Here is a 17,290-nt window from a genome sequence, read left to right as displayed (position 1 = left end):
ATTGTCACGTGTCCCAGATAGGACAATGAAATGCTTGCTTGTGGCAGCACAACAGGATATGTGAACATAGCACACTGTAAACATGTTCCCAATGTTGGGGGAGTCCAGAACAAGGGGCCACAGTTTAAGAATAAGGGGTAGGCCATTTAGAACTGAGATGAGGAAAAACTTTTTCAGTCAGAGAGTTGTGAATCTTTGGAATTCTCTGCCTCAGAAGGCAGTGGAGGCCAATTCTCTGAATGCATTCAAGAGAGAGCTGGATAGAGCTCTTAAGGATAGCGGAGTCAGGGGGTATGGGGAGAAGGCAGGAACGGGGTACTGATTGAGAATGATCAGCCATGATCACATTGAATGGCGGTGCTGGCTCGAAGGGCCGAATGGCCTCCTCCTGCACCTATTGTCTATTGTCTAATGTAAACAATATGCCAAGATAAGCTAATCTAGTCTGCCTGCACATGATCCATGTCTCTCCATTCTCCACATTTCTATGCACCCACCTGAAAGCCTCTTAAACACCACCATTGTATCTGCCCCCACCACCACCCCTGGCAGAGGCACTTTATAAGTCATAGATGCTGCCTGACCCGCTGAGTTACTCCAGCAATTTGCGTCCTTAGCTCTTATGAATGTCCATCTGTTAAAAAAAGTGGAGTAGAAATGCATCTAGGAGAATGGCATTGAATGTGCATTATTAAGTTGATAACTTTATAAGGGAGAAGAGCAGAATGAGGCCATTCGGCCCATCTAGTCTACTCCGCCACTCAATCATGGCTAATCTATCTCTCCCTCTCAACCCCATTCTCCTGCCTTCTCCCCATAAGTCAAGTCAAGTCAAGTCAAGTATATTTGTCACATACACTTACAAGATGTGCAGTGAAATGGAAGGTTACCCACAGTCCAGCAATAAGAGCAATAAAAATAAGCAATTTCACACACAATCACAAACCAACACAAAACAAAAAAACGAAACTTGACACCGGTACTAATCAAGCATCTATCAATCTCTGCCTTGAAAATATCGACTGATTTGGCCCACACATCTCCTTGAAACGTTGCCCTTCTCACCTTGAAGCTCTGCCCAAGACAACTGTTGGCAATCTTTGGCAATTTCAGTCCTGGGAATTAATGAGTTGCTTCTGCTCATTTGTATCGAGAACGTTATTCTCCACAATATCAATATTACTGGAATATCAATATTACTTTTTCACATCGCCGTCTATATCTCTCATTTCCCTTATCCCTAACCAGTGTGAAGAAGGGTCTCGACCCGAAACGTCACCCATTCCTTCCATCCAGACATGCTGCCTGTCCCGCTGAGTTACTCCGGCTTTTCGTGTCTATCTTACTGAAACGAAAGCTACCTGTGCAAAGTGCATGTATTTGGACGGGACTGTCATGTGGGAAGGCAGTTGCTTCAAAAAGCTCACGAGATTATTTTTCATATTCAGCATCGGACAAAACCGTACCCAGTAAAATCCACTAACTGTGTCACTTCTCCTCATTAGTAGTGCTTGATCGAAAATTACCCTCTTAAGTATTAGTGTGTGATAACTAGACGTAGAGTGAAAATGGCAATGGAAAGGAGATAAGTGCACTTCTGCTAAGCATTGAGTTCATATTTACGAATGCCTATTACTTATCTCAAAGTGTCACTTAAGGCAAATATACATCGATGTACAAAAGTGAAGAAAATTAGGTTTGGTACCCAGCAGTAAGGAACTAAAACGGCACGGTGGCGCAGCGGTAGAGTTGCTGCCTTACAGTGCCAGGGACTCGGGTCCGATCCGGACTACCGCAGCTGTCTGTACGAAGTTTGTACGTTCTCCCCGTGACCTGCGTGGGTTTTCTCCAGGGGGTTCCGGTTTCCTCCCACACTCCAAAGACTTACAAAGGTTTGTAGGTTAATTGGCTTCGGTAAAATTGTAAATGATCCTCTCGTGTGTCGGGGATAGTGCTAGTGTGCGGGGGTCGCTGGTCAGCGCGGACTCGTTGGGCCGAAAGGCCTGCTTCTGCGCTGTATCTCTAAACTAAACTAACCCAACCAAACTAAACTGGAGTTAGTTTGTTTGTTAAATTTGGACAGATGTTTGAATTGCAAAGCTCATCGGATTTTGATTCTAATGAGATGTCAAGTGGATGGCTTCATTTCAAAGCAGTCCACTACTGATCAGGCGTGAAGGAACACTGGACTCGTAGAATATCTCCGTAAAGATTCAACTATGGTAGAGTGCAAGGTGTATTTAAGGTCTGTGCTCTTTTGGTTTTTGAAACAAGGCAGGATGGATTCAGGTTGAAGAAGGGTCTCGACCTGAAACGTCACCTATTCCTTTTCTCCAGAAAAGCTGCCTGACCCACTTAATTTAGTTTAGTTTAGTTTCATTTAGAGAGGGCGAAAACAGGCCCTTCGGCCCATCGAGTCCGCACCGACCAGTGATCCCCGCACATTAACATTATCCCACACACACAGGGACAATTTTACATTTATACCGTCAATTAACCCACAAACCTGTACGTCTTTTGGAGTGTGGGAGGAAACCGGAACACCCGGGGAAAACCTACGCAGGTCACGAGGAGAACGTGCAAACTCCGCGCAGACAGCACCCGTAGTCAGGATCGAACCCGGGTCTCTGGCGCTGTTAGGCAGTCGCTCTACACCAGACCGCGCCGTGTGTGAATGGCTGAGTTACTCGACTGAAGCACATGATTTCATGGTACCAAAAAAGACACAAAGTGCTGGAGTAACTCAGCTGGTCAGGCAGCATCTGTAGAGGACATAGATAGGCGATGCTTCGGGTCAGAACCCTTCTTCAGGATTCTGACATTCATTATTAAAGGTTTAATGTGTTTCAAAATAAAAACTACTTGAAGTATTTATTTTAAACTGTTTTGAATTATCAGCGAAACAAGCCTGCTACAGAACTAAGACCTGAAGGTTGTTTGAAGGTTGGGACTTTGGTGCAGGAAGAGACTAGGAACATGGCAGAGAGGCCTATCAAGTATAATCCAGCCCAATATCACTACAGGTACTGTAGAAACCAGGAACCGCAGATGCTGGTATACCAAGGAAAGACACAAAATGCTGGAGTAACTCAGCAGATCAGGCAGCATCGTTGGAGGACATGGATAGGTGTCTGAAGAAGGGTCTCAACCCGAAACGTCACCCATTCCTTCTCTCCAGAGATGCTGCCTGACCCGCTGAGTTACTCCAGCTTTTTGTGTCTCTCTTCGGTTTAAACCAGTTCCTTCCTACACATAGGAGACGTTTGGGTCAGGGACCTTCTTCAATCTGACCCTTCTTCAGTCAACTCTGTGCAGACAGCACCCGCGGTCGGGATCGACCCTGAGTCCCTGCGCTGTAAGGCAGCAGCTCTACCGCTGAGCCACCGTGCCAGTTTCCTTACTGCGGGGTACCAAACCTAATTTTCGTCACTTTTGTGCTTCAGATTGAAGAAGGGTCCCAACAGGAGCCTTGCACTCCACTCTACTGCAGTTGGATCTTTATGGAGAGGGTCCAATGTTCCTTCGTGGCTGGTGAGTAACCTGGAGAAATGGGTGTCAGGCGGTTATGGGGAGTGGGCAGGAGATTGGGGTTAGGGGGGGAGAGAGAGATAGATCAGCCATGATTGAATGGCAGAGTGGACTTGATGGGCCGAATGGCCTAATTCTGCCCCTATCACATATCAACAGTTTTAGTTTGGAGATACAGTGAGGATCCACTTTGCCCCACCGAGTCCGTGCCGCCCAGCGATCCCCGCACACTAACACTATCCTACACACACTAGGGATCATTAACACTTGTACCAAGCCAATTAACCCACAAACCTGTACGTCTTTGGAGTGTGGGAGGAAACCGAAGATCTCGGAGGAAACCCACGCAGGTCACGGGGAGAACGTACAAACTCCGTACAGACGGCGCCCGTAGTCGGGATCGAACCTGGGGCTCCGGCGCCGCAAGCGCTGCAAGGCAGCGACTCTACCGCTGCGCCACCGTGCCGCCGTCCCCTGCCACCAGAACGTATGAAACTTATGAAACGTGAAGAAGGGTCCCCACCCGAAACATCACCTGTTATCCATGTTATCCAGGGATGCTGCCTGGCCCGCTGGGTTACTCCAGCACTTTGCATCTTTCCAAGATCAAGTCCAGTCAAGTTTATTTGTCACATACACATACATGATGTGCAGTGAAATGAAAGTGGCAATGCCTGCGGATTGTGCAAAAAAAAAAGAATTACAGTTACAGCATATAAATTAAAGTTATTACAGAGAAGACAAAATTTAGTCCCTGGAGTTATAAAAGTTAATAGTCCTGATGGCCTGTGGGAAGAAACTCCATCTCATCCTCTCCGTTTTCACAGCGTGACAGCGGAGGCGTTTGCCTGACCGTGGCAGCTGGAACAATCCGTTGCTGGTGTGGTCGGGGTCCCTCATAATCTTGCTTGCTCTGGATCTGCACCTCCTGATGTATAGGTCCTGCAGGGGGGCGAGTGTAGTTCCCATGGTGCGTTCTGCCGAACGCACTACTCTCTGCAGGGCCTTCCTGTCCTGGGCAGAGCTGTTCCCAAACCAGACTGTAATGTTGCCGGACAGGATGCTCTCTACAGCCCCAGAGTAGAAGCAATGAAGGATCCTCAGAGACACTCTGAATTTCCTTTGCCTTGTGACATAACGAGGGAGGGAATGGGAGCCAATTATTGGTGAAATCACCTCAGAAGCAGCATTAAGCTTCGCTCTAAGAGGATGACAGGACATCCATCTCCAGCAGTCCTGGCACATACCGTAGCTCTGCACGTCAAATCATAAATCAGGAACTCATGAAAACAATCCTTACAATTGCTCATCTGTTATTGACTGCCGTTGATGAATTGACACCTTTTTTTTCTCGCATGGACACAGGTATTGAAATACTATAAAACGTCTGCATCAACAATGCCGACACTTATCTATTAAAACAGCGACTACACTTTAACACGTAATCAATCGTGTTGGACGGTCCGAGACGTTTCAGAGTAAAAAGGCGTGTTATAATTGCCGGTATTATAACAGTATAACAGTATAACAGAACTTTATTGTCATTCGGTATAAATACCGAACAAAATTTCAGCAGTCACAAGACACAGCAAAAAAGAAAAGAACACAGGACACACGACCCCAACACAGGACACCCGACCCCAACACAGGACACACGACCCCAACACAGGACACACGACCCCAACACAGGACACACGACCCCAACACAGGACACACGACCCCAACACAGGACACACGACCCCAACACAGGACACACGACCCCAACACAGGACACACGACCCCAACACAGGACACACGACCCCCAACACAGGACACACGACCCCAACACAGGACACACGACCCCAACACAGGACACACGACCCCAACACAGGACACCCGACCCCAACACAGACATCCATCACAGTGACTCCAAACACCCCCTCACTGTGATGGAAGGCAACAAAACTTCCACTCTCTTCCGCTCTCTTCCCCCCATGCCCACGGACAGGCAGCTCGACCCCTACCGAGGCGACCGACACGCACAGCCCCCGCAAGGGGATGGAAGGCCCCGCGGCCGAGCCGCACCGGGCACTGAAACGTCCCGCGGCCGAGCCGCGCCGGCGATGTTAAGTCCAGCGGCTGAGCCGCGCCGGGCGATGGAAGGCCCCACGGCCGCTGCTAAGTCCCGCGGCTTCAGTCTGAAGAAGGGTCTCGACCCGAAACGTCACCCATTCCTTCTCTCCTGAGATGCTGCCTGACCTGCTGAGTTACTCCAGCTTTTTGTGAATAAATACCTTCTATTGAAAGTCTTGGTACCTTCTGGTACACTGTAAAATGCAAATACTGAATAAGGTCCTTGTGAAGAAGGGGGAAAAAACAGCACATAGAAAAGTCCCTTGGGCCTACACGATGACTGCTGAACCTGACGCCTACTGACACTAATCTCGTCTGCCTGCATGTGCTCAATATCCCCCCATAATCTGCACAATTTGGATTCAAGAAACAGAGGACATAGGTTTAAGGTGCGGGGGGGGCGAGATTTACTATGGATCCGAGGGGTAACATTTTCACACAGAGGGTGGTGGATGTATGGAACGAGCTGCCGGAGGAGGTAGTTGAGGCAGACACTATGACAATATTTAAAAATACATGCACATTTGGATTGGTACATGGATAGGATAGGGTTTAGAAGGATATGTGTCAAAGGTTGGCAGGGTGGCGCAGCGGCAGAGTCGCTGCCTCACAGCGCCAGAGACCCGGGTTCGAACCTGACTACGGGTGCTGTCTGTGCGGAGTTTGTACATTCTCCCTGAGACCGCGTGAGTTTTCTTCTGGATTCCTCCCACACTCCAGAGACATACAGCTTTGTGGGTTAATTGGCTTCGGTAAAATTGTAAATTGTCCCTTGTGTGCAGGATAGTGCTAGTGTAGTGAGTGATTGCTGGTTGGCATGGACTCGATGGGCCGAAGGGCCCGTTTATGTGCTGTATCTCTAAAGTCAAAAGGTGGGACTAGTGTAAAGGGTGGCATCTTGGTCAGCTTGGACAAATTGGGCCGAAGGGCCTGTTTCCTTGCTGTATGACTCTATTATTTTATATTCATATGACTATCTAAAAGCCTCTTAAGACCACTATCAGACCACTATCATATCTTTGGATTGCTTCACGGATCAACTCTTTAAATGAAATCGCTTTAATAATGAAGGTTTTTCTCCCACTCCAGACAGACAGTAGCAGCTATTCCAGACGGCCACCATTCTAGAAGATAGACACAAAATGCTGGAGTAACTCAGCGGGACAGGCAGCACCTCTGGAGAGGAGGAATGGGTGACGTTTCGGGTTGAGACCCTGAGAGTCATAGAGTCATAGAGTGATACAATGTGGAAACAGGCCCTTCGGCCCAACTTGCCCACACCGGCCAACATGTCCCAGCTACACTAGTCCCACCTGCCTGCGTTTGGTCCATATCCCTCCAAACCTGTCCTATTCATGTACCTGTCTAACTGTCCCGGCCTCAACTACCTCCTCTGGCAGCTTGTTCCATACATCCACCACCCTTTGTGTGGAAAAGTTAACCCTCAGATTCCTCTTAAATCTTTTCCCCTTCACCTTGAACCTATGTCCTCAGGTCCTCCATTCCCCTACTCTAGGCCTGTTTCCACGCTGTATCTCTTAGCTAAACTAAACTAAACTGAACAAAACACCGAGACATCAACCAAAGCTCCATCGAAGACCGCAAGAAATTGCAGAGAATTGTGGACGCAGCCTAGACCATTATACAAACCAACCTCCCTTCCTTCGACTCCATTTACACCTCACGCTGCCTCGGCAAGGCCAGCAGCATCATCAAGGACGAGTCGCACCCCGGCCACTCCCTCTTCTCCCCTCTCCCATCGGGCAAAAATATAGAAGTGTGAAAACGCACACCTCCAGATTCAGGGACAGTTTCTTCCCAGCTGTTAACAGGCACATGAACCATCCTACCACAACCAGAGAGCAGTCCTAAAATACTATCTACCTCATCGGGGACCCTCGGACTTGATCGGACTTTCCTGGCTTTACCTTGCACTAAACGATATTCCCTTATCATGTATTTGCGCATTGTGGATGACTCGATTGTAATCATGTATTGTCTTTGTGCTGGCTGGCTAGCACGCAACAAAAGCTTTTCACTGTACCTCGGTACACGTGACAATAAACCTAACTAAACGACACGAATCCTGGTCAGTTCCTGAAGAATAGACTGCCATCATCCATTATCTCCGGTTGCAGATGACGTCTCCACTGCCACAAAGTGACCCCTGCAGAGAAATACCTCAGTTTGTGTCAGGACCTTTCAGAAAGCACATGAAGAAATCAAGAACCAGTATCACAATGGACATACTTTCCCCAAGTCCATTGCTTGAAATGGAATCACTTTAATGAGGAAACTAAATGAAAAAGGTACAACGCATGATCCACATATCTACGGAGGCCACAATATTTACACTCCTGATATAAATGAACGATTCCCTCAAAATGCAAATGGCACGATATTACACACAGTTCCAGTTTTTATAAAAGCATCCGCGTCACAATTACAAGATTAGTTTAGTTTAGTTTGGAGATGCAGCATGCAAGCTGGCCCTTTCGTTCCACGCGATCCCTGAACACCAGCAATTTACCTGCACACCAGGGACAATTTACAGTTATACCGAAGCCAATTAACCTGCAAATCTGTACGTCTTTGTGAGAATCTATGCTATTAGCTGATATAGTCAATTAGAGATATTATATTTTGTTGTAGTAGAGATGGTTTCTTTTGTTGTTTTAGCTAATATAAAATGAATGCTTATTTTAGTGGAAAGCAGTAAGATGGATGCTTGTGGCAGAAATGTTATCCTTGGGAACAGAATGTGTTTGTCCCTTTACGAATGATAAGGAGTGTACAGAAGAGATGGGCTATTGTCCTCTCCCACTACTCTGTCTGACTGCGAGTGCTGTGTATTGAAACAGTAAAGCAAGGTCATGCAGCTACGAGATTGCTCGTCTATAGAGATAAGAAAGTTTCTTTCTTAGTAACAACTCCTTATTTGGGCGCGTGTGAAAGTAGGAAAAGTTTTGAATCCACTCTAGGTAAATTGATGCGTTTCTCTAAAAACATGTGACTTATATTAATGGTTTGGTTTCTGAGCATGTGACCCCTGTATCAATGATTTTGTCTTCTCTGTAACCATGGGAATTGTATTAGATGTGTAATTGGTCCTTGTATTAGATGTGTAATTGGTCCTTGATTTCTTTTTGTCACACCTCTCTTTTTCTGTATAAAAAAGTAAACAATGGTGGAGAAGTTGTTCTTCCCCTCCCCTGAGTTGAGGTCTTTTCAGACACTAGTGTTGTGTCTGGAGATCTTCTCGGGAAGAACCCCATGGTGGAATAAATCTGATGTGCTAATCCAGTATCACGTGTGATTATTCAGACTGTGGCGCTGAGAGGCTGCAACTCTCCGACCGCGCCGCCGTGCCGCATTGCCTCAGAGAATATTGCTTTATACAGTTGACAGAATGAAATAGTTTATTCTGATTGCATCACGTTAAATATCTCACCACTTCAATAAGCTGCATGGAAAAATATGGTATATTTCTAGTTTAAAGTAGTAGAAATGAAATTGGATCCAGCTCCCACTTTGACAACAGCTGCCTTATTTGGCTCCTGCATCTTATCTGTATTTCTTTCGACCAGCGCATACCTTCATTGCACGATCATAGAAAAACAGAAACATAGAAAATAGGTGCAGGAGGAAGCCATTTGGCCCTTCGAGCCAGCACCGCCATTCATCGTGATCATGGCTGATCATCCACCATCAGTAACCTGTGCCTGCCTTCTCCCCATATCCCTTGATTCCGCTAGCCCCTAGAGCTCTATCTAACCTTCTTTTAAATTCTTCCATTGAATTGGCCTCCACTGCCCTCTGTGGCAGGGAATTCCACAAATTCACAACTCTCTGGGTGAAAAAGGTTTTTTTCTCACCTCAGTTTAAAATGGCCTCCCCTTTATTCTTCGACTGTGTGGCCCCTGGTTCTGGATCAATTAGCAACCAAAATCTCTGCCAGGAAACAAAGCAGTTGACAGGGTTTCCCATCTGATGGAGAATGCGATCTGAAACAAGATTCGAGGATTGCATCGACTTTCGCGTTTTTCATGGTATTTAGTGAAACCACATAACAAGCTCTTACATTAATTATGTATCACCAAGGTGCCAGACAAATACATATCTTTAAATTAATTCTTTGTTCATTTCTGAAATTTGAGCGACTTTCTGAATAACAGGGTCTGAAAATAGGACTCCTTCAAACGAAACGCAATGCATCAGCTTTTTATAGAGTAACAAAAGGGACACTGAGGAAGCAATAAATCGTGCTTTATGTATTTAAGCCGTGATTAAAACCCTTCGCTGTCTCACAAAAATGTTTTCAGGCGTTGCACGTGAATTTAGTTTTCTTGGCTAGTTTACTTATTCCTGTCACAAACATTGTTTTACAACCCAGGTCTGGACTATGATCATTTCATAAAGTTGTCTTCATCTGACTTTTCTCAGGAGACTGTACAGAGAACTGTAATGCCCAAGTTCAGGAATAGCTTCTTCCCGTACAGCCATCAGGCTATTAAACACTACAACCTCCAAATAAGTTCTGAACTACATAGACTCAGGAGCATTGGTTTTATGTGTGTGTGTGTTTGTGTGTGTATGTGTTGTGTGTGCGTGTGTGTTGTGTGTGCCTGTGTGTATGTAATATACATATACACATATATATATCTATCTATATACTACTAAAACTCAGATCTTGTAGCGTTGTTTGTATATATATTCCACTGATGTCGGCTGAAGGCAATTCCGGCAAAACGGTGAACCGTAGCGCCACGATTTTTGAACTGCATTAATCAGAATGCGGTTCACTGCTGGAAAATGATGTTTTTATTTAATTCGGACGCATATTTTTTAAGTTACAGAGGGTTAAAAGTGCTGCCCCCCCTCATTTATCGAAGTTTTGACAGAAGGGGGGCGCTGCGGTGCGGCAGTGCTCAGTACGCATGCGCGGAATCTCCTCACTCTGTACTCAACACGCATGCGCGGCATCTCCTCACTCGCACCAAAACAATGGACGCCGTTAGCGGCGCCAGCCCGCGATCACCGGCTCACCTCTCCTCTCTCCCCTTGCTTCTCTCCTCTCTCCCACACCCGGGAGAACATCTCCCCGCTATCCCACCCACCCCGGGCATTTGAATGATGAGATCTCACGAAGCCCCCCACCCACCGGACTTTTCACAGATCCGATCACCCGCACCCCCCCCCCCCGGGCCTTTAACTGATGCTAAGAGTGTGTCTGGGGGAGAGAGAATGGGGGGTGTGGGGACGGGCCCAACGGGCCCGCATAGAACGGGCACACTTGTTCTAGTCTATATACTAAAACTCTCGTTTGTTTGGTTATTTGTGATCGAACTACAGCCAAAACGGTACACGATAGCGTGACAATTTTAGGCCCACTTTACTCACCGTCACCTCTTTAATGGTAATGCAAGTAGTTTTATTGAAATCGGTGTTATATTTTAAAAGTTATTCACATTTTAAAGTTTAAATCTATCTCCTAGGGAGGGAGGGGGGTGGAGGAGGGGAGGATGGAGGATAAGGGGGTTGAGGAGGAGGGACGGGGAGGGGGAGGGGGAGGAGGGGAGGATGGAGGATAAGGGGGTTGAGGAGGAGGGAGGGGGAGGGGCAGGGGGAGGGGGAGGAGGGGAGGGGAGGGGGAGGAGGGGAATATTGGGGGAAGAGGGAGGGGGGAGGAGAGGGTGCTGCACCAATGCAGGAGAGGTTTGGGCCTAACCTGTAGAAACAGACATGTTTTAAGGAAGGAATTCCAAGGCTTAGGAATTTGCTAGCTGGAAGCAGTGTGATAAACCAATAATCCCACCACACTGATGCCCGAAGTACATCCAGTGGCTCTGTGGGCCAGGCTATGTCATTAGCATGCCCAACAACAGATTTCTGAAACACATAAGTCAGTCACGAAATGCTGGAGTAACTCAGCGGGACAGGCAGCATCTCTGGAGAGAAGGAATGGGTGACGTTTCGGTTGGTCTAGTATATATATATATATATATATATATATATAGATATATAAGAAGATAGACACAGAAAGCTGGAGTAACTCAGCGGGCCAGACAGCATCTGCGGTAGCGCAGCGGTAGAGTTGCTGCTTTACAGCGAATGCAGCGCCGGAGACTCAGGTTCGATCCTGACTACGGGTGCTGCACTGTAAGGAGTTTGTACGTTCTCCCCGTGACCTGCGTGGGTTTACTCCGAGATCTTCGGTTTCCTCCCACACTCCAAAGACGTACAGGTATGTAGGTTAATTGGATGGATAAATGTAAAAAATTGTCCCTAGTGGGTGTAGGATAGTGTTAATGTACGGGGATCACTGGGCGGCACGGACTTGGAGGGCCGAAAAGGCCTGTTTCCGGCTGTATATATATGATATGATGATGATATGATACTCCAGCATTTTGTGACTGACTTATGTGTTTCAGAAATCTGTTGTTGGGCATGCAAATGACATAGCCTGGCCCACAGAGCCACTGGATGTACTTAGGGCATCAGTGTGGTGGAATATTGGTTTATGACAGTGCTTCCAGCTAGCAAATTCCAAAGCCTTGGAATTCCTTCCTTAAAACATGTCTGTTTCTATATGTTAAAGACTTCCCTCAACACCTACCTATATGAGTGAGCTTTTAATCACATGGCCAAAACTGATTTGACTTTAAGCACTGGATAATACTCCTATGAAGTTCGAATGTTTTGCTATGAGAAAAGGCTAAGTAAATGGAAGTTATATTCGTATTTAACAATGGAAATGTAGCACATCAAAGCAAATGTCAAATCAAATCGAGGGCAGCCTGGTGGCGCAGCGGGAGATTTGCTTCCTTACGGCGCCAGAGACCCGGGTTCGATCCTGACTACGGGTGCTGTCTGCACGGAGTTTGTACGTTCTCACCGTGACCAGCGTGGGTTTTCTCCAGGAGCTCTGGTTTCCTCCCACACTCCAAAGACATGCAGGTTTGTAGGCTAATTGGATTGGTCCCAAGTGTGTGTAGGATAATGCTAGTGTGTAGGGATCGCTGGTCGGTGCGAACTCAGTGGGCCGAAGGGCCTGTTTCCGCGCTGTATCTCTAAACTAAATAAACTAAATAGATGTGTAACACATCAAATTAAATAGAAACTGTGAGATATTATTGATTATAGGCTGCCTAGGAAGGAACCACAGAATCTGGTTTACACCGAAGATAGACACAAAATGCTGGAGTAACGAATGGTATGTTAGCATTCATAGCAAGAGGATTTGAGTATAGGAGCAGGGAGGTTCTGCTGCAGTTGTACAGGGCCTTGGTGAGACCGCACCTGGAGTATTGTGTACAGTTTTGGTCTCCTAATCTGAGGAAAGACATTCTAGGGTTAGAGGGAGTACAGAGAAGGTTCACCAGATTGATCCCTGGGATGGCAGGACTTTCAGATGAAGAAAGACTGGATAGACTAGGCTCATACTCGCTGGAATTTAGAAGACTGAGGGGGGATCTTATTGAAACGTATAAAATTCTTAAAGGGTTGGAGAGGCTAGATGCGGGAAGATTGTTCCCGATGTTGGGGGAGTCCAGAACCAGGGGTCACAGCTTAAGGATAAGGGGGAAGTCTTTTAGGACCGAGATGAGAAAACATTTCTTCACACAGAGAGTGGTGAGTCTGTGGAATTCTCTGCCACAGAAGGTAGTTGAGGCCAGTTCATTGGCTATATTTAAGAGGGAGTTAGATGTGGCCCTTGTGGCTAAAGGGATCAGGGGGTATGGAGAGAAGGCAGGTACAGGTTACTGAGCTGGATGATCAGCCATGATCATATTGAATGGCGGTGCAGGCTCGAAGGGCCGAATGGCCTACTCCTGCACCTATTTTCTATGTTTCTATGTTTCTATGTAACTCTGCGGGACTGGCAGCATCTCTGGATAGAAGGAATTGGGTGACGTTACGGATCGAGACCCTTCTTCATACTGAGAGACAGGGGACACTGAGATAAGGAAGTTTAAGGTGTGAAAACGAGACATCAAAGGGGATGCGGGTAAAGGAAAATGTAGAATAGATCATTGTTACCTGAGAGAAGGTGACAATGAAGTCCACAGACATAAAATTTAATCAGGGGAACAGTGAGACTGGTCAGGGAACTGGGAAGGGGAGGGATGGAGAGAGAGGGAAAGCAAGCTTTACTTGAAGTTAGAGAAGATTATAGGCTCTTTAAATATCTATATGTTTGCAGTTGTCAGGAGGAAATAGTACAAATCAGTGCACCATGTTCTCCAGTAATGAATCAAAGAGTTTCTTACTTATCACTGTACAGTGGTACCCATGACAACAAATTAAACTCAATGAATCAATTGAGTTTTTGTTTATTATATGTTATCTATGTGCATTGTGTTACACACATGTTATGCAGTTTAGTTTAGTTTAGTTTAGTTCAGAGACACAGCACGGAAAGAGACCCTTCGGCCCACCAAGTCCGCGCCGACCAGCGATCCCCGTACATCAACACTACCTACCCCACACACACGAGGGACAATTCTAAATGTTGTTACACCAAACCAATTAACCTAAAAACCTGTACGTCTTTGGAGTGTGGGAGGAAACCGAAGATCAGGGAGAAAACCCACGCAGGTCACGGGGAGAACGTACAAACTCCGTACAGACAGCGCCCTTAGTCGGGATCGAACCCGGGTCTCCGACGCTGTGAGACAGCAACTCTACCGCTACGCCACCTATTGAAAAGTAAGGGATGAGATCTTTTTTTTTTCCATCTGTAACCACTTCATCAAATATTTGAAAAAATTCATGGACAGAGATTTTAGAAATTGATGTATTTGTAGATACAGATTTAAGAGATTTAAAAAATACTTCCAAAAGACTGCCTTTGCAAATATAATCAAGCATACATCTATATAATTATAGCTAACATCCATAAATATTCAATATCTGACATAATGTGTTGGCAGCAGTACAAACATAACAATCGATGCATGAATTAATAAATTGCAAAGTCTGCTAATATTTTATTAGCTTGGGTGATAATCGGAATTACTCGAGTACAATATTGCAGTTTTCTCCAATAATTTATCAAAAAAACTTGGCTCCGTTTCTGGTGATCAATCTTCCTAGTCAGAAACCTATTGTTCCTTCTCCCGAAGAGCCTGAAGGAACAAAGAACTGCAGATGCTGCTTTGTACCAAAGATGAACACAAAGTGCTGGGGTAACTCAGAGGGTCAGGCAGCATCTTTACTTTACTTTAGAGATACAGCGTGGAAACAGACCCTTCGGCCAACCGAGTCCGCGCACGACCAGAACTATCCCTTGCACTAGGGACAATTTTAGAAGGATGAGAGGAGATCTTATCGAAACGTATAAGGTTATTAAGGGGTTAGATACGTTAGAGGCAGGATTGGCATGTTCCCAATGTTGGGGAAGTCCGGAACAAGGGGACCACAGTTTAAGAATAAGGGGCAGGCCATTTAGAACGGAGATGAGGAAAAACTTTTTCAGTCAGAGAGTTGTGAATCTGTGGAATTCTCTGCCTCAGAAGGCAGTGGAGGCCAATTCTCTGAATGCATTCAAGAGAGAGCTAGATAGAGCTCTTAAGGATAGCGGAGTCAAGGGGTATGGGGAGAAGGCAGGAACGGGGTACTGATTGAGAATGATCAGCCATGATCACATTGAATGGCGGTGCTGGCTCGAAGGGCCGAATGGCCTCCTCCTGCACCTATTGTCTATTATCTATTGTCTATTGACCGGCACTATCCCTCGCACTAGGGACAATTTACAATTTTTACTGAAGCCAATGAACCTACAATCCCTTACGCCTTTGGAGTGTGGGAGCAAACCGGAGCACCAGACGAAAACCCACACGGTAATGGAGAGAATGTGGTGCAGCGGTAGAGTTGCTGCCTTCCAGCACTTGCAGCACCGGAGATCCGGGTTTGATCCCGACTACGGGTGCTGTCTGCACGGAGTTTGCACGTTCTCCCCCGTGACCTGCGTGGGTTTTCTCCGGGTTTCCCCGGTTTCCTCCCACACTCCAAAGACGTGCAGGTTTACAGGTTGAATATTTTGAAGGCAGTGATTGACAGATTCTTGATTAGTACGGGTGTCGAGGGTCATGAGGAGAAGGCAGGAGAATGGGGTTAAGAGGGTGAGAGAGATCAGCCATGATTGAATGGTGGAGTGGACTTGATGGGCCGAATGGCCTAGATCTGCTCCTATCACTAACGAATCTATGAAGTTATAAATTGGCTTCTGTAAATTGTAAATTGTCCCTAGTGTGTGTGTAGGATAGTGTTAGTGTGCGGGGATCTCTGGTCGGCACATGATTACAATCGAGCCGTCCACAGTGTACAGACACACAATGGAGGGACCACCTATGAAGAGGTTACATTTCAAGATACCACTAAACTCCTCTACTTAAATTTACAAACACCCTGAAGCCTTCAAGCGGATGGGCAAATGAAGCACAACTCGTTCTCACCATTTCTGCACAATGGCCCCACGTTATGTATTAGGAGACTCATTATTTGTTATTATTTTATTAAAATCTTGGGATGAAGAAAGTACTCCTATGGAAACCTCCCCCCACCACCACCGCACAAGCATGGACGCACACACGCACACACATGTGCACACACACACACACAAAGGCATACACACACACGTGTTCGCACACACATGCAAGCACGCACACAGCACACACATACACGCACACATGCAAGCACACACACAGGCATGCACACACACACATGCACACGCACACACACACACACATACACACAAGCACGCGTACAGCACATACATACACAAGTACACATGCAAGCACACACAAACATGCACACGCACATACATACACACACACAAAAGCACACACACAAGCACACACACTCACACAAGCATGCGCACATGCAAGCACACACATGCACACAAAAGCACACACACACACACATACATGCACACAACACACACATACACACACACTCACACAAGCATGCACACATGCAAGCACACACACGCATACAAAAGCACACACATAAATACATGCAAACAACACACACATACACACACATGCGCACACACACACACACGCACACACATACATACATGCACACAACACACACATACACACACATACACACACATGCACACATACACACGCGCACACACACACACACATTCACACCCACTCAGCTTCTGCAAGGGTTAGCCAAACAAGTACAATATCCACAAAGATAATGTTCTCTAAAAGTACTTCCTGATCCCCAAGGAAATCAAAGAGAAATACCAACACATTAATCTGACATACTCTGCATTTTAAAATCAAATGAGGTGTAATGCTACCCATTGCTAATAATCCCGTCTGCCTGCACTGAGACCTTCAAATCCCACTGTAAGCAATGAAGGCTCCTTCCCTGTTTAAAGTAGTTTCCAACGGATTGCAATGGAATCCTGACTGACATTGACACAGTCAGAAACAAAGAAATATTACTGGCAATATCAGTTCTTTTTTTACCCAGCTGCTTCACCAAACTAAACAACATGCACAGCACAAACCCCCATCAAACTAAACGACTGAAGCAATCTCCCACCAATGGGTATTGTAAACCTGCCAAATGATCACAGATAATGCTAATCCTACTTTCAGGTAAAATGTCGGCTGTTATACCTTACGTC

The sequence above is a fragment of the Rhinoraja longicauda genome, chromosome 26 (assembly GCF_053455715.1).
Source record: "Rhinoraja longicauda isolate Sanriku21f chromosome 26, sRhiLon1.1, whole genome shotgun sequence".
Taxonomy (NCBI): Eukaryota; Metazoa; Chordata; class Chondrichthyes; order Rajiformes; family Arhynchobatidae; genus Rhinoraja; species Rhinoraja longicauda.
This window is presented reverse-complemented; position numbering follows the sequence as displayed.